The sequence below is a fragment of the Eumetopias jubatus genome, unplaced genomic scaffold (genome assembly GCF_037043125.1).
Source record: "Eumetopias jubatus isolate StellerSeaLion01/CBP00866 unplaced genomic scaffold, mEumJub1_p1.0 scaffold_1, whole genome shotgun sequence".
NCBI lineage: Eukaryota > Metazoa > Chordata > Mammalia > Carnivora > Otariidae > Eumetopias > Eumetopias jubatus.
In genome coordinates this window covers 193007977-193024383 of record NW_028274807.1, presented here as the reverse complement: position 1 = coordinate 193024383, position 16407 = coordinate 193007977, and the positions used below count along the sequence as shown (strand labels likewise).

Below are 16407 nucleotides of genomic sequence, written 5' to 3'. Positions count from 1 at the left end.
AACTCTTATTAACCCATTATACAGATGAAGAAATTTGCCTGAGGTCATAGTAAATGAGAGCAAACGGCAGAGCTGGGATTATAAAACCAAATTTGCCCTCTTCCCAAAATATAATTCTTCATCATTACACAGGGCAAACTGGCAAACAAACATGCAGTAAAACCTACAAAACTTTTGTCATGGTAATTCCAGTTGGGGGAATATATGCCAAATCAACAAACCAAAATGGCAAAGGGGGCAGGCAGGAAACCAATATGTATGAAGATGTTCAAGCAGCTTTATAACAACAGTGTGTTGGAAACAGCCCAAATGCTTTATCAATGAGGCTTAAGGGCCAAGAAAGGGGGTGCACACAACAATAAAATATGATATGGCCAGTAAAAGTGGCATGTCAGTGAACTATGTCAATACATGGAAATATCTCTAGAAAACAAATTTAACTAATTTGAAGGGATACATGCACCCAATGTTTATAGCAGCATTATCAACAATAGCCAAATTATGAAAACAGCCCAAATGTCCAACGACTAATGAATGGATAAAGACGTGCTATATCTAGACAACAGAATATTACTTGGCCATCAAAAAGAATGAAATCTTGCCATTTGCAAAGACATGGGTGGAGCTAGAGTGTATTATGCTAAGTGAAATAAGTCAGTCCGAGAAAGACAAAATACCATATGATTCACTCATGTGGAATTTAGGCAAACAAACAAATATGGGAGGGGGAGGCACACCAAGAAACAGACTCTTAACTACAGAGAACAAACTGATGGTTACCAGAGAGGAGGTGGGGGGGGGGATGAGGGAAATAGATGATGGGATTTAAGGGGGGCACTTGTCATGATGAGCACAGGGTGATCACTAAATTTTACACCTGAAACTAAAAACAAATTTAAGCAAAAAATAACCATAAAAAATAAATTCAGTGATTACAACCCTGTAGCAAGATGTATGTGTGTGTCCAAGAGTGGAAGAACCACATTTAATGTTCATTAAGCACCCCCATCCCTTTTTTTTGCATTAGCTTGAAGTTACCAATTTGTAAAGGCAACATAAGGAGACCCTGCATCAAGATGCTATGATTCAGAATGTCCTCTTCTGGATCCAAAGAAGTGGAAGTTTTCATATAAAAATAAAGGAATAGGGGTGCCTGGGTGACTCAGACAGTTAAGCATCTGCTTTCAGCTTGGGTCATGATCCCAGGGTCCTGGGATCGAACCTTGTATCAGGCTCCCTACTCCAGAGAGACTGCTTCTCTCTCCCTCTGCCTGCCACTCCCCCTGCCTGTGTTTTCCCTCTGTCAAATAAATAAAATCTTTAAATAAATAAATAAAGGAATGGCTCCACTAATTTTTAAGCACCCCCTCATGGTTTAGGCACTTTTTATTTTCCAATTGAAGTATAGTTGACACTAGGCATTCCTATTTTTAAATCAGATTAAATTGGGTTATAAGCCCTTACCTCATGAAATTTGCTAGCCATTTAGTAAATTTAAGACCTAATATGTCTACAAATTGGAACATAATTTTTGTCTCCATTTGGTTTGTACTAATAAAAGGCCACTCTGAATCTTACTCTTTGATAACACATTTGAATATGTAACACTATTTAAGATAACGTAAATCCATGCGCCACGGAGGAGGGAAGTTTAAAAGTGTCTGAATATAATACGCAGGTTTATGCCCCGAATGCAGTTTTTATAGGATCTCATTCCCTGAAAAGAAAGAAAGATATGCCCACAAGGGTTCTTCACACCTTCTTAAGGGTTGGCCGGGGGGCCCAGCCCACCCCCAGTCAGGCCACAAATACTCCCTGACACATCGCTCCCTCAGGCCCTCCAATGGCTTCCCATATAACCAATCATCTCATGCTCAACTGAAGAGCATCCAAACTAACTGCTGCATCTTTGACGAAGAACAAGGTTGGGAAGTCCTGGGAGGAACTGGGCCAAAGTTGGTGCTATCTGATCCACACTAGAGAAAGAAAAGCAGATTCCTCCATTCAGCAAGAGTGTCCTCTGTCTGGGCAGATCCCACATCAGTCTTCATTCCAAGCTTCCTTTTCTCTGTCCTTCCCAACCTACACATGCTGTCCATGTTCCTGTTTTGCCCTACACTTGGAATGACTTACTATGGTCCCTCAAACATAAAGAACCACTGGGGTCCGCGTGCACCTGGCACAGAGACAAAGCCCCCAATATGGCAAGGTCTGCCTCTAATGGCAAGCTGTCCAACATGGTAGCCTTCAGCCATGTGTAGTTATTCAAGTGTAAATTTGAGTAAAATTTAAAATTCAGTTCCTCAGTTATACTCGCCACATTTCAAGTGCTCAACAGCCACAAGTGGTTAATAGTTACTGAACGGCACAGTGCAGAGGAGAACACGTCCAACATCACAGAAAGTTCTACTAGACGGCACTGAGCTATGAAGTTTCAGCACCTACCCACCTGTCGCTGCAATTCCAGGTGACATTGTCGCACAGCTGAACAACTCTTCCCAGCCGTCACCAGGCACTGTCACCTCATCTGACACCAAGGTGACAGCTCATTTCACCTGGGCAGCATTTTTTTATTAAGACATAGTAAAATGGACATTTCTATGAGTTTATACATATATCAATGTCTACATTTGTGTATCCACCACCACAATCAGCATACAAAACAGTTCCATCATCTCCCCGAAATTCCCTTGTACAGCCTCTTTGTAGTCAAATCCTGCATCTACCCCAAAAACCCTGGCAACCACTGATCTGGCAGCTTTCTAAAAAAACTCAGATTCCTGGTCTTCCCCTGGAAATCTCACTTAAGCAGGTCTGGGAGGAGGCCTGGAATCTGCACCCTCACCTCCGGCCAACCATGTCCCTCAGGTGATTCTGATATTCAGCCAGGTTTGGGAACTTCTAGGGTAAATTCGGAATCCTAGTTTAATTTAATTATCTGCAAAGTGCTCTCTGGTATCTAGGCTTGCTCTCTTCCCACCCCCATTAGCTGCTCTGTTGCACATGGCAGACATCCATTGCAGGCTGGGTGATCGGAAGGCAGGGCAGGCTCGGCTGCTGGGGGCACGGGCAGGGTAAGAACTCTGTGACTCGGGTTTCTGGCGAGAGAGGCCTCTCTGAATCACATGGCCTGCCATCCTAATCCCTTCCTGGCTCTTTGTGCCATGGAATCCTCATCTGGCAAAAAAGGAACGACATCAGAAATAATTGCCTACCTCCGAGACTCGCTGGGAAGCGATGATTTAGATAATACGTTCAAAGGCACTGAGCAGCCAGGACGAAAGGTACCCCCGTCCTGGATACATCATCACCACGCAGGGCTGCCTTTGGATGGAACTCTTCTCACCCTGTTTACCTGATGGATGTGGGAGATCAGGACACAAAGTACAATAAAATTGCAGCCATATAAAAAATAAATAGATTAAAAATGTGTTTTCCTCCTAAATGCATGATCCCAAGGGCAAGGTACCAAATTCCATTTTTAAAGGGGAATTCGAAAGAGTCAACATCATCTCAGAAAACCTCCTCTTCTCAGAAAGTAAACAATTAGAAAGAGGGTCAACACTTGAGTTTAGCCATTCTCTCCAGCTTCTTCAGCTCTGCTGAGGATTCCTGGAAAACACTTTGAAAAGTTTAAGATGATCAAAGGAAAAGTATGGCCAACACAAGAAATGCTATCATGTAACATCACGTGTTTATTTAGCCCCACCAAGCCAAAGAGAGAAGACTGTTTGAAAGGGAGAGAATGCCTGCTTAATCAACTAAAAATGCATTCATTACTATGCTATTCACCGTGGCTTTCCTGAAATCAGACACTTTTGCCCCTAGACCATAAGATTGAAGCGATTTGAAATGAAAATATTTCCTGTCCACTGCTTGCCAGTTTCTAGCCCCAGAGTGATATAACAGATGACATCCAGTACAATAAATGCTTTTATTAACCATAAATTTGAGACTGCTTTAGGGATTTGAAGTGTTGGGTTTCATGCTGAAAAAATGTAATGTTATCCACAGACCATCAGTGAGTAACAAAAACAGAGGCACAGGTTATGCTACTTTGATCAAATTATGGCAAAAAAAAGATTGTCTTTTGCATTTAAAATAGTAGTTGCATTCAGGGCATATCTTCAAGGAGCACCACAATAGTTTAATCATATGTCTTGGAGAGTTTAATGGAAATTCATTCTGAATGCAGATTTCTAGAACCAACAGTTTCTGTTAAACATAAAAGAAGTTGAAAAGTGTTATGAGGCTAAGTGAGATGAAAAATTCAAATGCTAAAACGGGACCCCTAAATCTGGGTCTGTCAACCTCAGCACTATTGACACTTTGGGCCAGATGAGTCTTTTATTGGGGAGGGCCGGCTTATGCATTTCAGGGTGTTTAGCAGCATCTAAACCACAAAAAGCCAGTAGCAAACCCCCTCCCAGTTGTGACAACCAAAAATGTCTCCAGGGATTCCCCAAATCACCCCCAATTGAGAACTATTGCTCTGAATCAAAGTCTAGGCCTGCTTAGCAAATGCTGCCTGATTTCTCTTTCGGCAAAGACCATGCATGTCAGAGCTCCAGGGGTCTCGCGGCCTCAGCTCTCTGCCCCAGGGCCTCCTTCTGCACAGAAGTGGGGAGCCCCAAGTGATTTCTGAAAATCAAAAGCACTCTGTACCCCCTCTCCCACTGAAACCGACGGCAGCACAGCCATGGAAACGAGAACTCTCTCCCCCGTGACCAGAGCAAACTAGCCTAAGCAAAGGCAACCCGCCACCACCACCACCCCCCCACCAGGCACACCCGGGCTGGGTCTTTGTGTCCGGCACATTCCAGCACAGGAGCTGGCTGCACCGCATCCCTGCCAGCCTCCAGACTGCTGCTTTCTGGCCTTTCACTGTCAGGCCAAGGAGGAGACCAGGGACTCGGTGCCAGAAAAGAAAATGAAAAGCAAAGGTGAACCTCTGCGGCCCATTCTCTGCGTGCTGAATGTTCCACTATTAGGTCTCGGCATGACATTTCCCAGCCAGCAGGGGAGGGGGCCCGGTTGTGAGAGCTGAACAAATGCCTGGGTGCACAGGGCCGCCTGTGCCCTCCCCCTCTCCCTGCACTTATGAATAAAAGATGGAGGGTTTGCCTGGGCCGTTTTCCCTGTACCCTGTAAGAATAACAACTGGCCGCCTGTCAACGTTTTAACTTACTCTAAAAAAGAATCGATAGGAACTTTACAGGTCTTTAACTGTACATGCCCTTACATAGGGGTAAGGACAAAGAAAAGAAAAGTCACATAATTAGGTAGAAGATAGGAATTCAGGTTAAACTAATGAAACAGTCTGTCTGGAAGTGACTCTAATAAAATAATTCAGGCAACAGGCGATCGCAGAACCAACAGGCTGGGAACTGACTTTGAGGACATGTTTTGAGTGAAGTGGCCTTTCCTGGAAATAAAGTTCAATGTTTTCTTAGTACAAAGGAGAGTAATGACTGAATTTTGGTGTGAGGATGCATTCAACTGGAAACCTGCCCAGGCCAAAGAGAGGTTTTAATAGGAACTTGCTCCCAGTTGCGGACGGCGACAATGACAAGGGCTTGCGACAAGCCTGTGTGAAGAGCAAAAGCCTTCAACAATCTTGAGACACCACAGTCCTAATGCTGAGAGCACAGCTGATTTCAAATAGTCTTTAAGGGAAGAGGTTATATTACAGCCTAGCACACATGACACCCTATGCTTTGGATTCTCAGTAAAGTAAAAGGGAAGCCTTCATGTAAAGCATCTCCTTTTTCAAAAAAGATAACACAAGACTGAACTGGATGAAACCACTGGAAAGGTCTCCATGTGCAAGTTTCAAGTAGAAAAACCAAATTTTGCTCAGCACTGAAACTATATCCATATTTGTTACCTACTGATACCTAACACACAACATTACAATATCATCTTTGGAGGGATCTGGCCAAAATATTGACCTTCACTGGGAGGAAACGAGCAGAAACCTAAATTGTGGAACCATCTACACCACAAGTGACCTTGACTCTTCAGAATGTGTATTTATGAAGCACCAAAGAAATGGGTGGAAGGACTGTCCTCAATTAAAGGAGACTGAAGAGACAGGATGTCTCTGTAAAAGTGATCTATTGAAGTGGCACCTGGGTGGCGGTTAAGTGTCTGCCTTCGGCTCAGGTCATGATCTTGGGTTCCTGGGATCAAGCCCCGCGTTGGGCTCCCTGCTCAGTGGGTAGTCGGCTTCTGCCTCTCCCTCTGCAGCTCCCTCTGCTGTTCCCCTGCTTGTGCTCTCTCCCTCTCTCAAATAAATAAATTCTTTTAAAAAAGTGATCTATTTAAGAGTGATCCTTGTCTGAATCCTGAAATGTGATCAGAAAGAAATCACGAAGGACTGCAGGACAACTGAGGTAGGTGGGGCAAACAATTGGTGACCCCAGGCAAAGGGGTAATAGGTGCTCATTTTACTGTGCTTTCAACTTTTCTCTAGGCTTGAAAAATTTCAGAATCCAAAATATGGGAGAGAAAGTAAAGAGAAGCCCAGGTACCAGTGCCGGGGGCGGGGGGAGGGTGGGCGGGGAGCTATGCGGCAACAATTTCACCTTTCTGTTTAGTTTCAGAAAATACATGCCCAAAATATTACTAATGTTTTTGAAAGGAAAATTACATGAAGTCTTAATACAGCATAGGTCTAGGATAAAAATAAAATGTAGAAAACATAATAATACATTATTCATTTAACTGGGCAAGGGCGGGTGGGGATGTACACACAGCAGACATTTAAGACATTCATGTTTCTGCTTTTAAAAAAGTCATATGTCCTTTAAAAGGTGCTTTATGCCTTTCCCTAAAACTCTTCTCCTGAAATTTATCATTCTCTTTCTCCTCACGTCAGAAAGCCTACTAATTTAAAAACTTTTTAGAACAGCTCTTTAAAACCCCCTGCCTTCCACCCAAAGTCCCCCCCCCATTATCCACCCTCATCTTTCTTTAATGAGATAAAAGCAATAATTACACTAGTCTTGACCAACTCGAAAACTAGACACTTAAAGAAAAAAAAAAGTGTGACCCTTTAAGTAAAAGGAAGAAAGCTCAGTAAATGGGAAATGTGCTCAAGTGTAAAGATGTGGGGGTAGAATTTCTGTCTCTTGAGGACTTCAAAACCCAGGGAGGAGAACAATGAGAGAGGCAGCTTGTCCAGAGCAGCCTTATGAGGGACCTGGGGGACTGTCACCTTGGGTGAGTCAGACACTGGGAACCCACAGCTCCCACCGCCCTGAAGCAGCCTTTGGGCAGCACAACCAGATGTTACATTTTCTCTGCTTAATTTCGGTAAAACTCCATGACCTCTTTCTCAAATTAAAAAGGCAATGCTATTTTTTTTTTAAACCACAGGAGCTATCTTTAGTGAAGCCTTCTAAGGATTTCATTAATTCATAGCCAGCCAACCAGGACCTTTCCCACAGTCTCCCACAAAAAAGCCCGGGAAGTCACTGACTGCTTGGCTGGATCTGAATATGAGCAGAGGTAAGATCAGAAATATCTAGTTCCTCCCACAGGGAGGCAAGGCATGAAAATCAAAGGCGGGCAAAAACTCATTACCACAGCTGGCCAGCAAACCCACCGCCCTGGAAAGAAGGCAGAGGGTATCTTTGATTCTGGATGGACCGTCTAGTGACTTCAGAAAATGAAACGTGTTCACAACCAGAGGTGATGAAACAAAACGAGACCCATACATCTGTTACAAAGACAAAGATTTCCTACCAACTGGCCAGCTGCTGCCAGGGAATGAGAATCATTTCATAAAGTCCAAAACCAGGATGCATGGTTAGCACCGGACAGTAACTTTTACATTTTTTTTTTAAATCCACAGTGCAGCGTAAACTGCACAGTCCAGACATCTCTTGAAGCAACGCACACTTTTCAAGGTGTGATCCCCATCCAATCCCAGCCCGATCACTACCTCAGTCATCCCCTGGACCATCCTGCAGCCCAGCAGTTGGCCAGGGTGGGCACATGGTGCCAATAATCTATGATGTGACTAGGTGGAGCATATTTTATGCTTACTCTGAGCACCTAATGCCACATGATGCACTAATGTCGAGAAGACACAAGAAACCCCAGAACTTCAGAGGATATCTGTATGACAACTGCTCACCTTCCAGGTCACCTCAGCAGGGATACCACCCCCTCCCCGCCCTCCCCCACCGAGATCATCTGCATGTGCCACCATCATTCTCACCACCGACTGTAATTTCCTGCAGAGCACTTGGTCATTCAAGGAACATGCAGGGAGAACCTGCTATACGCCGGCCCCTGATCTCCCAATGCAGCAGGAAACAAAACAGATACGGGCCCTGGCCTCATGCCTCGGACCGTAGTGCGGGAGGAAGACAGACAAGAAAACACCATGGGTGTCTCCCAGTGAAAAGTTCTGTGGAGAAAAACAAAGTGAGGAGAAGAAGGCAGGCTGCTCTTTCAAGCAGGCTAGTCACGTCGCTACCCCGTCCTCTTGTCTCCAGGCTACAGTCGAAGATCCAGAAATTGGGTCCAGCGTGTAGAAAGCACCAAATACACACTGAATGAAGAAATGACCACTGAGGGTCACTCTTATCAAACCATTCATCTGCTGGAGAAACCCGTCAAGCCTCATGGTTCCTGACAGGTGCACGCAGACAAAATTCAAGGCACCGGTACATCCCAACCTACATCCCCAGCCTCCCTGTCCCCACCCCGTGCAAGGAACCACCCTCCCCCAGCTTTGCCACTTCTTTCTTTCTGCCACACTTTTCTTCCAAAGGATCTCCCCACCTCCTGGTTCCGTTTACAGAGGTGGGGGGGCTGCCTTTTTTGGCCATCCAATCCTTTCTTCTAAGCCTCCTCTGAACCATCTAAGTTTCTTCTTCATAAACAAATCAAGTTTCCTCTTCTTCAATGCATCACTGCAAAAGGCTGGATGCATGATGGGGTGGGTGTGACTTTGCTACAGGCGGGCTTCTCCCCGCCGCACAGGTGAAATTCACATGGGGAGGCCAGGGGAGCCAGGGGACGGGGAGCATGATGCGGAGAAGCCTCCCAGAGAAAGGTGAGCCTCCTCCAAAGCAGGGAAAACTAAGGTAGACCAGGAAGCCAGAATTACTGGGAGCCAATGGGGACAAGGGCTAAAAAGCCAGATTTCCAAAGGTGCCAAGCAGCACCTCAGGCACTGGCACATCCACACTGGCAACTGCATAGGCTGAATGTTCTAGTTTGAGGAGCAGCAGGAACTGTGGTTTGTGTTTCTCTGGGAGGAGTGGGGAGGTGCAGAGAGAGGACAGAGAGTTCCCTGTACTTTGGAATCCTTCCTGCACCTCCCTGTCTCTGGGCCCCTATGCCTTCCTCTTGCAGCCCCAGCTGGGTGGGGAGCCACTGCAGACAGGGGAGAGGGCCTGGTCCTACTGTCTTTGTCTTTTCCCTGGAAAACATAAGTAAACTACAAAACCACACCAAGACTTGACACGGTGTAGCTGCTCAAAAAAACTGTGTCTTCCCTCCTCACTCCAGAGGAGTCTTCCTGAACTTCAGATATGGAGCAGTTACAATAAATCCTAACCATGTGAGTGCCTGTGCCCCACCCAGAGCCAATGTGGACCCCCCCCCCAGAGGAAGGCAGCGATAAACTGTCACTCAGCAGGGCCCACACTTGCTAGGGCTGACTGCTTGTGCACTGGTCTGGATCACACTGCATTTTCCTCTGGTAAAAGGGGGGCCATTTCAGGAGAGGAGAAACCAGAAATCACCTGGACAGAATAAAATCACAAAGAAAGGGTTTTTAAACCATATGGCCTGTCTCAGGAAAATGCACTTCTTCGTTCCAAGGAAACCCTCCCTCTATCCCCATCTCAGAACAGAAGTCTGGGGCCATAGCCAGCACTTTTTAAAGAGTTACCATTCAATGGGAGGGGATGGGCTTGGGGGGTGTCGTCCTACAAAACTGACAAAACAGAACACTTGGAAAAACTCCTAGTTTTTAAGGAAAAAAAGTTTTTAAATCTAAAAAGGTTATAGCTAAAGCCTGAGCCCTCATGATTTCAAAAGGATTCATCTGAAGTATTCATTTAACATGTAAAATGTAAATATCCATCCGAACATTTAATTAATGCTATCAATTTCCATTGCCTTTCAAAGTTGCCGCTTCAGTTTTATAGGACATTTCTGATGAGTTCAAGCAACCTTCCCTACAATGTAGTAATTTTAATGAAAAAGCCTGATTAATGTCATGATTAATGTTCAGGTTTGGAATGAAGGAACGTACAATAAAATGACCATTTATTAAGTTTCCAACAACTCTTGCCATCTACTGCCCTTTCAACTCTTAAGGTACCAGCCTTATGCAAATAAGACATTTTACCATTAGGTTTACTATAAAACCAATGCTTCTTAAAAGTGCAGTTTTTTTTAATACAAGTAGTTTCCATTTGTGCTATTAAATCAATTTATAGGCCAACTTCCGTTTTAGAAGAGAATCTCATGTGTGTTCACATCACATCTTTATTTTGTCCTCCACCCAGTGATTTGTTGAGGACAGCTGGTACCTATTAAGTCCCCCCTTTAAATGTTGTAGCCTTAATTAGCTACATCCACCTTCCCCCAACATTTCCAAACAAGGAACCAAAGCAAAGGGAAGCCGTTTTTTATCACAGATGCTTTGAACAATGGAGTTGTAAATGTTAAAGTAATAGTCTCCTTTGGAAACCAGCTAGTTATTCCTTTTTTAGGCCCCATCACAGAAAACGGGGTACACGCATTGTTTAAATGTTCGGTGTTTGTTACTTAGGTAATTTTTAGTTTCACTCCTGCTGTTATTAATTAAACTTTCCCAAGATACTGCTTGGGAAAAGGTGAGGGACACTCTCCCCAGAAATATTCTTGGTATGATTTAGGCTGCACACTTCTTACTTGGGACTTCTGAGCCCATGAAACCAGCAGACAGAATCTGCAAGGACAGAATAAGTCTGGTACGGTTTTCTATGAACAGATATGCTCTTCCCAAATAATAAAGACTTTCCAACTCACACAATGAGAAATCCACTTGATTGTAGGACCTTAACCTACCACGTGTAGATTTAACACACTGATTTGGTTACAATGTAGACTTCCCTTCTTTTCAAAAGCAAAAAACAAAGTAATCTATGATGCACTCAGGACTTCAAGTGTGAATTATGTCAACCAGCTAAATTTTGAGCAAGATAAGGAGCCACCTCTAGGATTTCCCCCTTAGATTTGGTTTCTTCTTACAGATTTGCCCCAGCTTTAATCTGCAGTAAGACTATCTGTTTCAGTAGGATGTGCTCTCTCCTGGGCTTGTGTCTTTTCAATCAGCCAGTGGCCCTGCCGGGTTTAGAGTGGCAGAGAGGAAGTGGCCTGTGGTTAAACAGAGGAAATTCCAAGGCATTTTAATAGAGCAAATAGTCTCTTTACTTCCCACAGGGAAGAGCTTCAAAGGCCCCAGGCCCTGGAAGAGACAATGTGTTGTGGGGCCATCAGTCACCTAATCGTGTGTCAGAACCATTCAGAATGTCCCAGCAGCCAAGACAAACACAGCCCAGGAGGACATTGCCCCCCACTGGAGGAGCAAGTCAGGCTGCTGGGAGATGGGGCCCGTGTCACCAGCACAGACAGGCACCCTGAGCTTGCTGAGGGCAGGAGACCTCCAAATTTGGGGGAGACGTGAAACAGAAAAGGTCTCAGCTGCCAGGGTAGAGTGCAGGAGAAAGGTCTCCTCCAAGGGCTCTGCACTCCCATCCCCCACCCCTGGCTGTCAAGCTTCTAGGGGTACCTGAGTCCCCCCACCACCTCAGCCCATACTCTTACAAATGGGGGGGCAAGCTTCCAGAAGCCTAAAAGCCCATCCATCAGAGGCAGACACAAGAGGGAGTGAGAAACGAAAAGGTACAATTAATTGCTGATGGGGTGGCCCCAGCTGCAGCAAACATCTGCTGGGCATGGTATGTGAAAAGCTCAGGGACCGATGAGGGGAAAAGAGGGTCTAAAAGCTTAAACACACACATTTTAGGCCAAATGAAGCATGAAAAATACTCAACTTAAAGACTTACAAAAGCATTAGCAGTTCTTTCCTTTGTAGGGACGCTGGTAAGGTTTGAACTGCAGAGAATATGATTTGGATCCGATCCTACTCTTTCCTGAGACTGTTTTCCAGACAAACCCAGCTGTTCTGGGGAGGAACCCATGGAAGCGTCAGGGTCGCCTTCACTCCCGGCCTCCCCTTCAACCCCAGACTAAAGGCATCCACCCAAACCAGGGTGCCCGGCCCAGCTGGCTCCCCTGGACCCCCTTAACCAGCCTGACCCCTTTCACTGGCCAGGGCTCTGACAAAGTCTCTACTTCCTCTCTAAATCCAGGCAAGTAATTTAAAGTCAAACTCTGATTTTAAAATGTTTAGAATGTGGTTTCTCTCCCCCTTCTCTGGCCCCGGGGAAGTCCTGTCTCCTAAAGCAATGGCTCTCATCATTGAGAGAGCATCAGAGGAATTTGTTAAAATGCCAATTCCTGAACCCCCATCTCACTCCCATTCTGGTCGCATTAGCTTTGAATATGCATTTTAACGAGCTCCCAAAAGCAATCCTGATACTGGAAGCCCCTAGACTTTGAGAAATTGTGTTCAGAGGGAAAGGGTCCACAGCCGGTACTTACTTGCCAGTCTCATTCACCCAGCTGTATCCCCTTGTTAATACAGCTAGCACAATGCCCCAGGCACTGCAGGGGCTCTGGTGGGGGGGGGGGTCGGTGGGATGGATGGGGGAGGGGAGAGAAGGGAGGGCAGTTCAAGAGAGATGGACCCGCGCCAGGAGGATTCCCAATTAACGCGGCAAAACAGGCTGGAGGAAAGCATCGCAGTTCTTATAAAAATGTCTCTCTGAAAAATGTGTCAACAGGGTTGAGTCATTTTTTAACCAAGAATTCTGTAAGAGACACAAGAGCATGTATAACATGCAAGACATGGCCACAAGACAAGCAGACCAGATGCAGGCTAGGGAGCCATGAGCTGCAAGTGAATGAAAACGCATCCAATTCAGAATCAAATAAACATGCCTGGGCCCACAGCCAAGGAGAGTTCTTGGATTGGACTTTTATCAGGACCTAAATTTTAACCAGCTGGAACTTCTTCTTTTCCAAGTACCACCCTATTCCTTCCTACCTTTTGAGATGAAGTATTTGCCTTAAATGGGAAACTTGCACTTCATTGTAAAGATGATGCCAGCATTCTGGCTTCCTGAATTCCTAAAGGAGCGGGCTTTTTGCAGGGTAGACATTTCTTTCAGAGATAAAAGACGAGAGAAGGTGTACCCCATTTAGATAGAAAGGCATTTCTTGTTCCCTCCTTCTCCACTGCAGGAAACGCCACTAAATAAAAACCTGGGGAGCCGATGCCTAATTCTTTGTTCCATTAGTGTATTTTGAACAACTAGCAAGACGAGGGAATAAAAACCTCAGCGCAAATGACTGATAGAAAGTTACCCATCACAAACAAAAACACTCCACTATCAAGAAGCAAGAGTTAAGAGCCAGTGTAAATGAGGATACCAGTTTTAGAAATTGTTACTTCTTTGGGAAAATTGTATTTATTACTCCAAGAGCAACTTTACCTGACAAGGGCCCTAAGGGATTTTTTTAAGTAGTCAACGGAGTGTGCCCACAACTCATTTCTAAAACACTAAGCTGTGTTCAAGATGGTATCGGCCCCTTAATTGCCCCACTAATAATAGGAGGGTTGTGAAATCTGACCATTTAAACCAGGCCAGCTCCTCAGAGAGCCTCCCCAAAGGGTGTGTTAGAAAAGCTGCTGAAGGGTTCGCTGGCTGCAGTCACCTTGCATGTCCTGGGAAAATACACACTGCTGCAGGGGCAAGAATTCCTGGAACAAATGCTCCCTGGAGATCAAGAGGGTCATTTGCTCAGTTCCTCTGCAGCACCCAGATCCTGCAGGATGCACGTCTCCATCCTGCTGTCCCCCTCTTAGGTTCCATGTGACCTGGACCCACAGGAAGTCTCCTGTTTGATTCACACATAATCAACCCTTCTTTTATGTCTGCATGGCCCCAACTAGACTGTAAGCAACATCAGAACTGAGACCAACATATATGAGCTGAATACCCACCATCTGGTAGGGGACTGCGACGTGAATCAAGGGCCCAAATCACTGAACACCAGTATTCACTGGCCAGTCCTCTGACAGAGCAACTTTTGGAAGACCCAATGTAGGGAGGTGGGGGCAGGGAAGGCTTCTGCAGGAAGTGCTGCTGGAGCAGAGGAGGGAGGCTGAGGTGTAAAGAGAAGGAACACACACAGGAACAGCATGTGCAAAAGCCTGTTGCAGAGAGGACACTGGAGCTCAGTGCTCCCATCTCTCCATCCACTTCCTAAAATCATCACTTAATACAGAATTTAGTAGGAAGGCTGCAGGGTCTAATTGGGCTCAGCCAAGATTTACGGGCTCTGAGGCCACCAAGATGAGGTTAAGTGCCTGGCTAAAGAAACCTGTCCTAAGACACAGAGGTGAGCAAATACTGACAATGCAGTGTGGTGAGAACTAAAGTGCAAGGACCTGCATGAGAAGAAAAAGCAAGGGGAATGGCATTCAGGGAGGGCTTCCCGGAGATGGTATCACCTGAGCTGAGTCTTAGGACAAGCAGAAGGTTCTCAGGGGAGGAAAAGCATCCTAGGAGCAGAGAAAGCATGCCTCAGCAGCACAAAGAGCACAAAAGTTAGGGACAGGCTGGAAAGGTAGGTATGCAAGGCAGGTGGGCAAGCGGGGTTGGGGAGAGCTGGTGGCTCCATCAGATGCACCAAAAGTCAAGTCCAGGAGGGAAGGAGCCATGCATCAGGTTGGGAAGAGTGTGGAATCTGGGAGATGGCCTAGAGGCTTCCATGCTCATTCAAGAAGGGATGAAAATGATCCAAGGAGAGAATCAGTGAGACCAAGGTAAAAGCTGTTGAGGTCACCCCCAACTTGTGGTGAAAGAAAAGAGGTCAGCCTGAGTGTGAGGCTTCTGGGACGGGGGCCACCATTAATTCGGGGCAGGGGTACACAGTTAGGGGAAATGAACACAGGCATAGAGAACAAAACCATCAGCTTAGCTCCTTTGGGTCACTACTGTACCCAAAACATTAAATTTTCCCAAGCTTTGTGAACTGACACATGAAGCTACTTAGACAATTGCAGAAAAACAGCAATTTGGACTGATCCACCTATGCTGTCATATGTAAACTCAAAATACATGTGATGCTCTTACAGTTATTCAAAAACCAAAATATCCATTTAAATCCAAAAAGTTTAGCGGGTTTAATAAGTCAATATGAGATAGCCTTAAGGAAAACTTTTTGATCTAAAAACTGGGGAAAACTTGGTATCTTAAAAAATAATTGTGATATTTTACTAAAATGGGGCAGAGTAAGAAAATGTGACGTTTTACTCAGACAGGAAGGTTGTATTCACTACGGGGCTGGTGGTGGGAGGGTGTGTTACAGCTCTCTATAGGGTGGCCATTGGGTTTGAAGATATCTCAGCTGCCTGGCTCATACCTGGTTTCCGTACTGTGTTTCTCTGAATGTGGGACAAGGCAGCTGGAAGCACCAGCCCGAGACTCTAAAAGGGTGCCAGGTCCTAGGCCTTGACTGTGCTGAGGCCATTCAGAACGTCCCAGAAGAGGTGAGTCAACCTTGTTCTAAGTAAAGCACCCAACTCTCAGCGCAACAGTGCTGGGATAACTAGGAAATCCCCATTTATTCCCATTTTTCAGGTGGAGAAACTGGAGCCCAGGAGCAGAGCCAAGGTCATGTCCACGGCTGCCTGAGTGCAAAGCCTTCACAAAGCCCTCCACAAGTCTAAAGGCCTTGAGTGCCCTGACGCCTGGCCGCCCCTGGCTTGGGTGGGCGGTGCGGAGCAGACAGATGCAGTCTCCGGGTCCTGGGGCCGCCCAAGCCCAGGAACCCTGGTGGGGACCGGGGACCGCAGCATCCCCGCGCACACCGCCCCCCCCCACCCTATGCCCCACAACCCGGGACAGCATCAAAGTGCTCAGTTACTGGGAGAAGGCTCCAAACAACAAGGCCAAGTCTGTGCACCTCTCCAGTCTCCTCTGGAGTATCTGACCGAGGTAACAAACTCATGCTTTCCTTTGGCCTAGAAAAATATCCGCCAAGTCAAGCTGGGGCCAGGGAGAGGGGGTGTAGGTCATCTGTGAGACCACTGACCATTCGCTAGACGAAGGGCTGAACGGGGAGCAAAATTTCCCAGCAAGTCAGGAATCGGGGGTGGGGTGAAAGTGGGGTAAGACGGCCCAGCCTAGAAGGAACAATGCGGCCACGAGAGGGGGCGCATCCCTCCCCAGCGCTCCGGGTCCCCACCCTGGCAGTTCCGGG

The 16407-nt window shown here is 46.0% G+C and overlaps 1 protein-coding gene across 1 annotated transcript in view; it reads right to left on the bottom strand.

Annotated features, from left to right (window-relative positions):
* The window catches only part of IL17RD (interleukin 17 receptor D), a 61695-nt gene that overhangs the window by 44729 nt on the left and 559 nt on the right, over positions 1-16407 (bottom strand). The gene's annotated exons all lie outside the window — the stretch shown is intronic.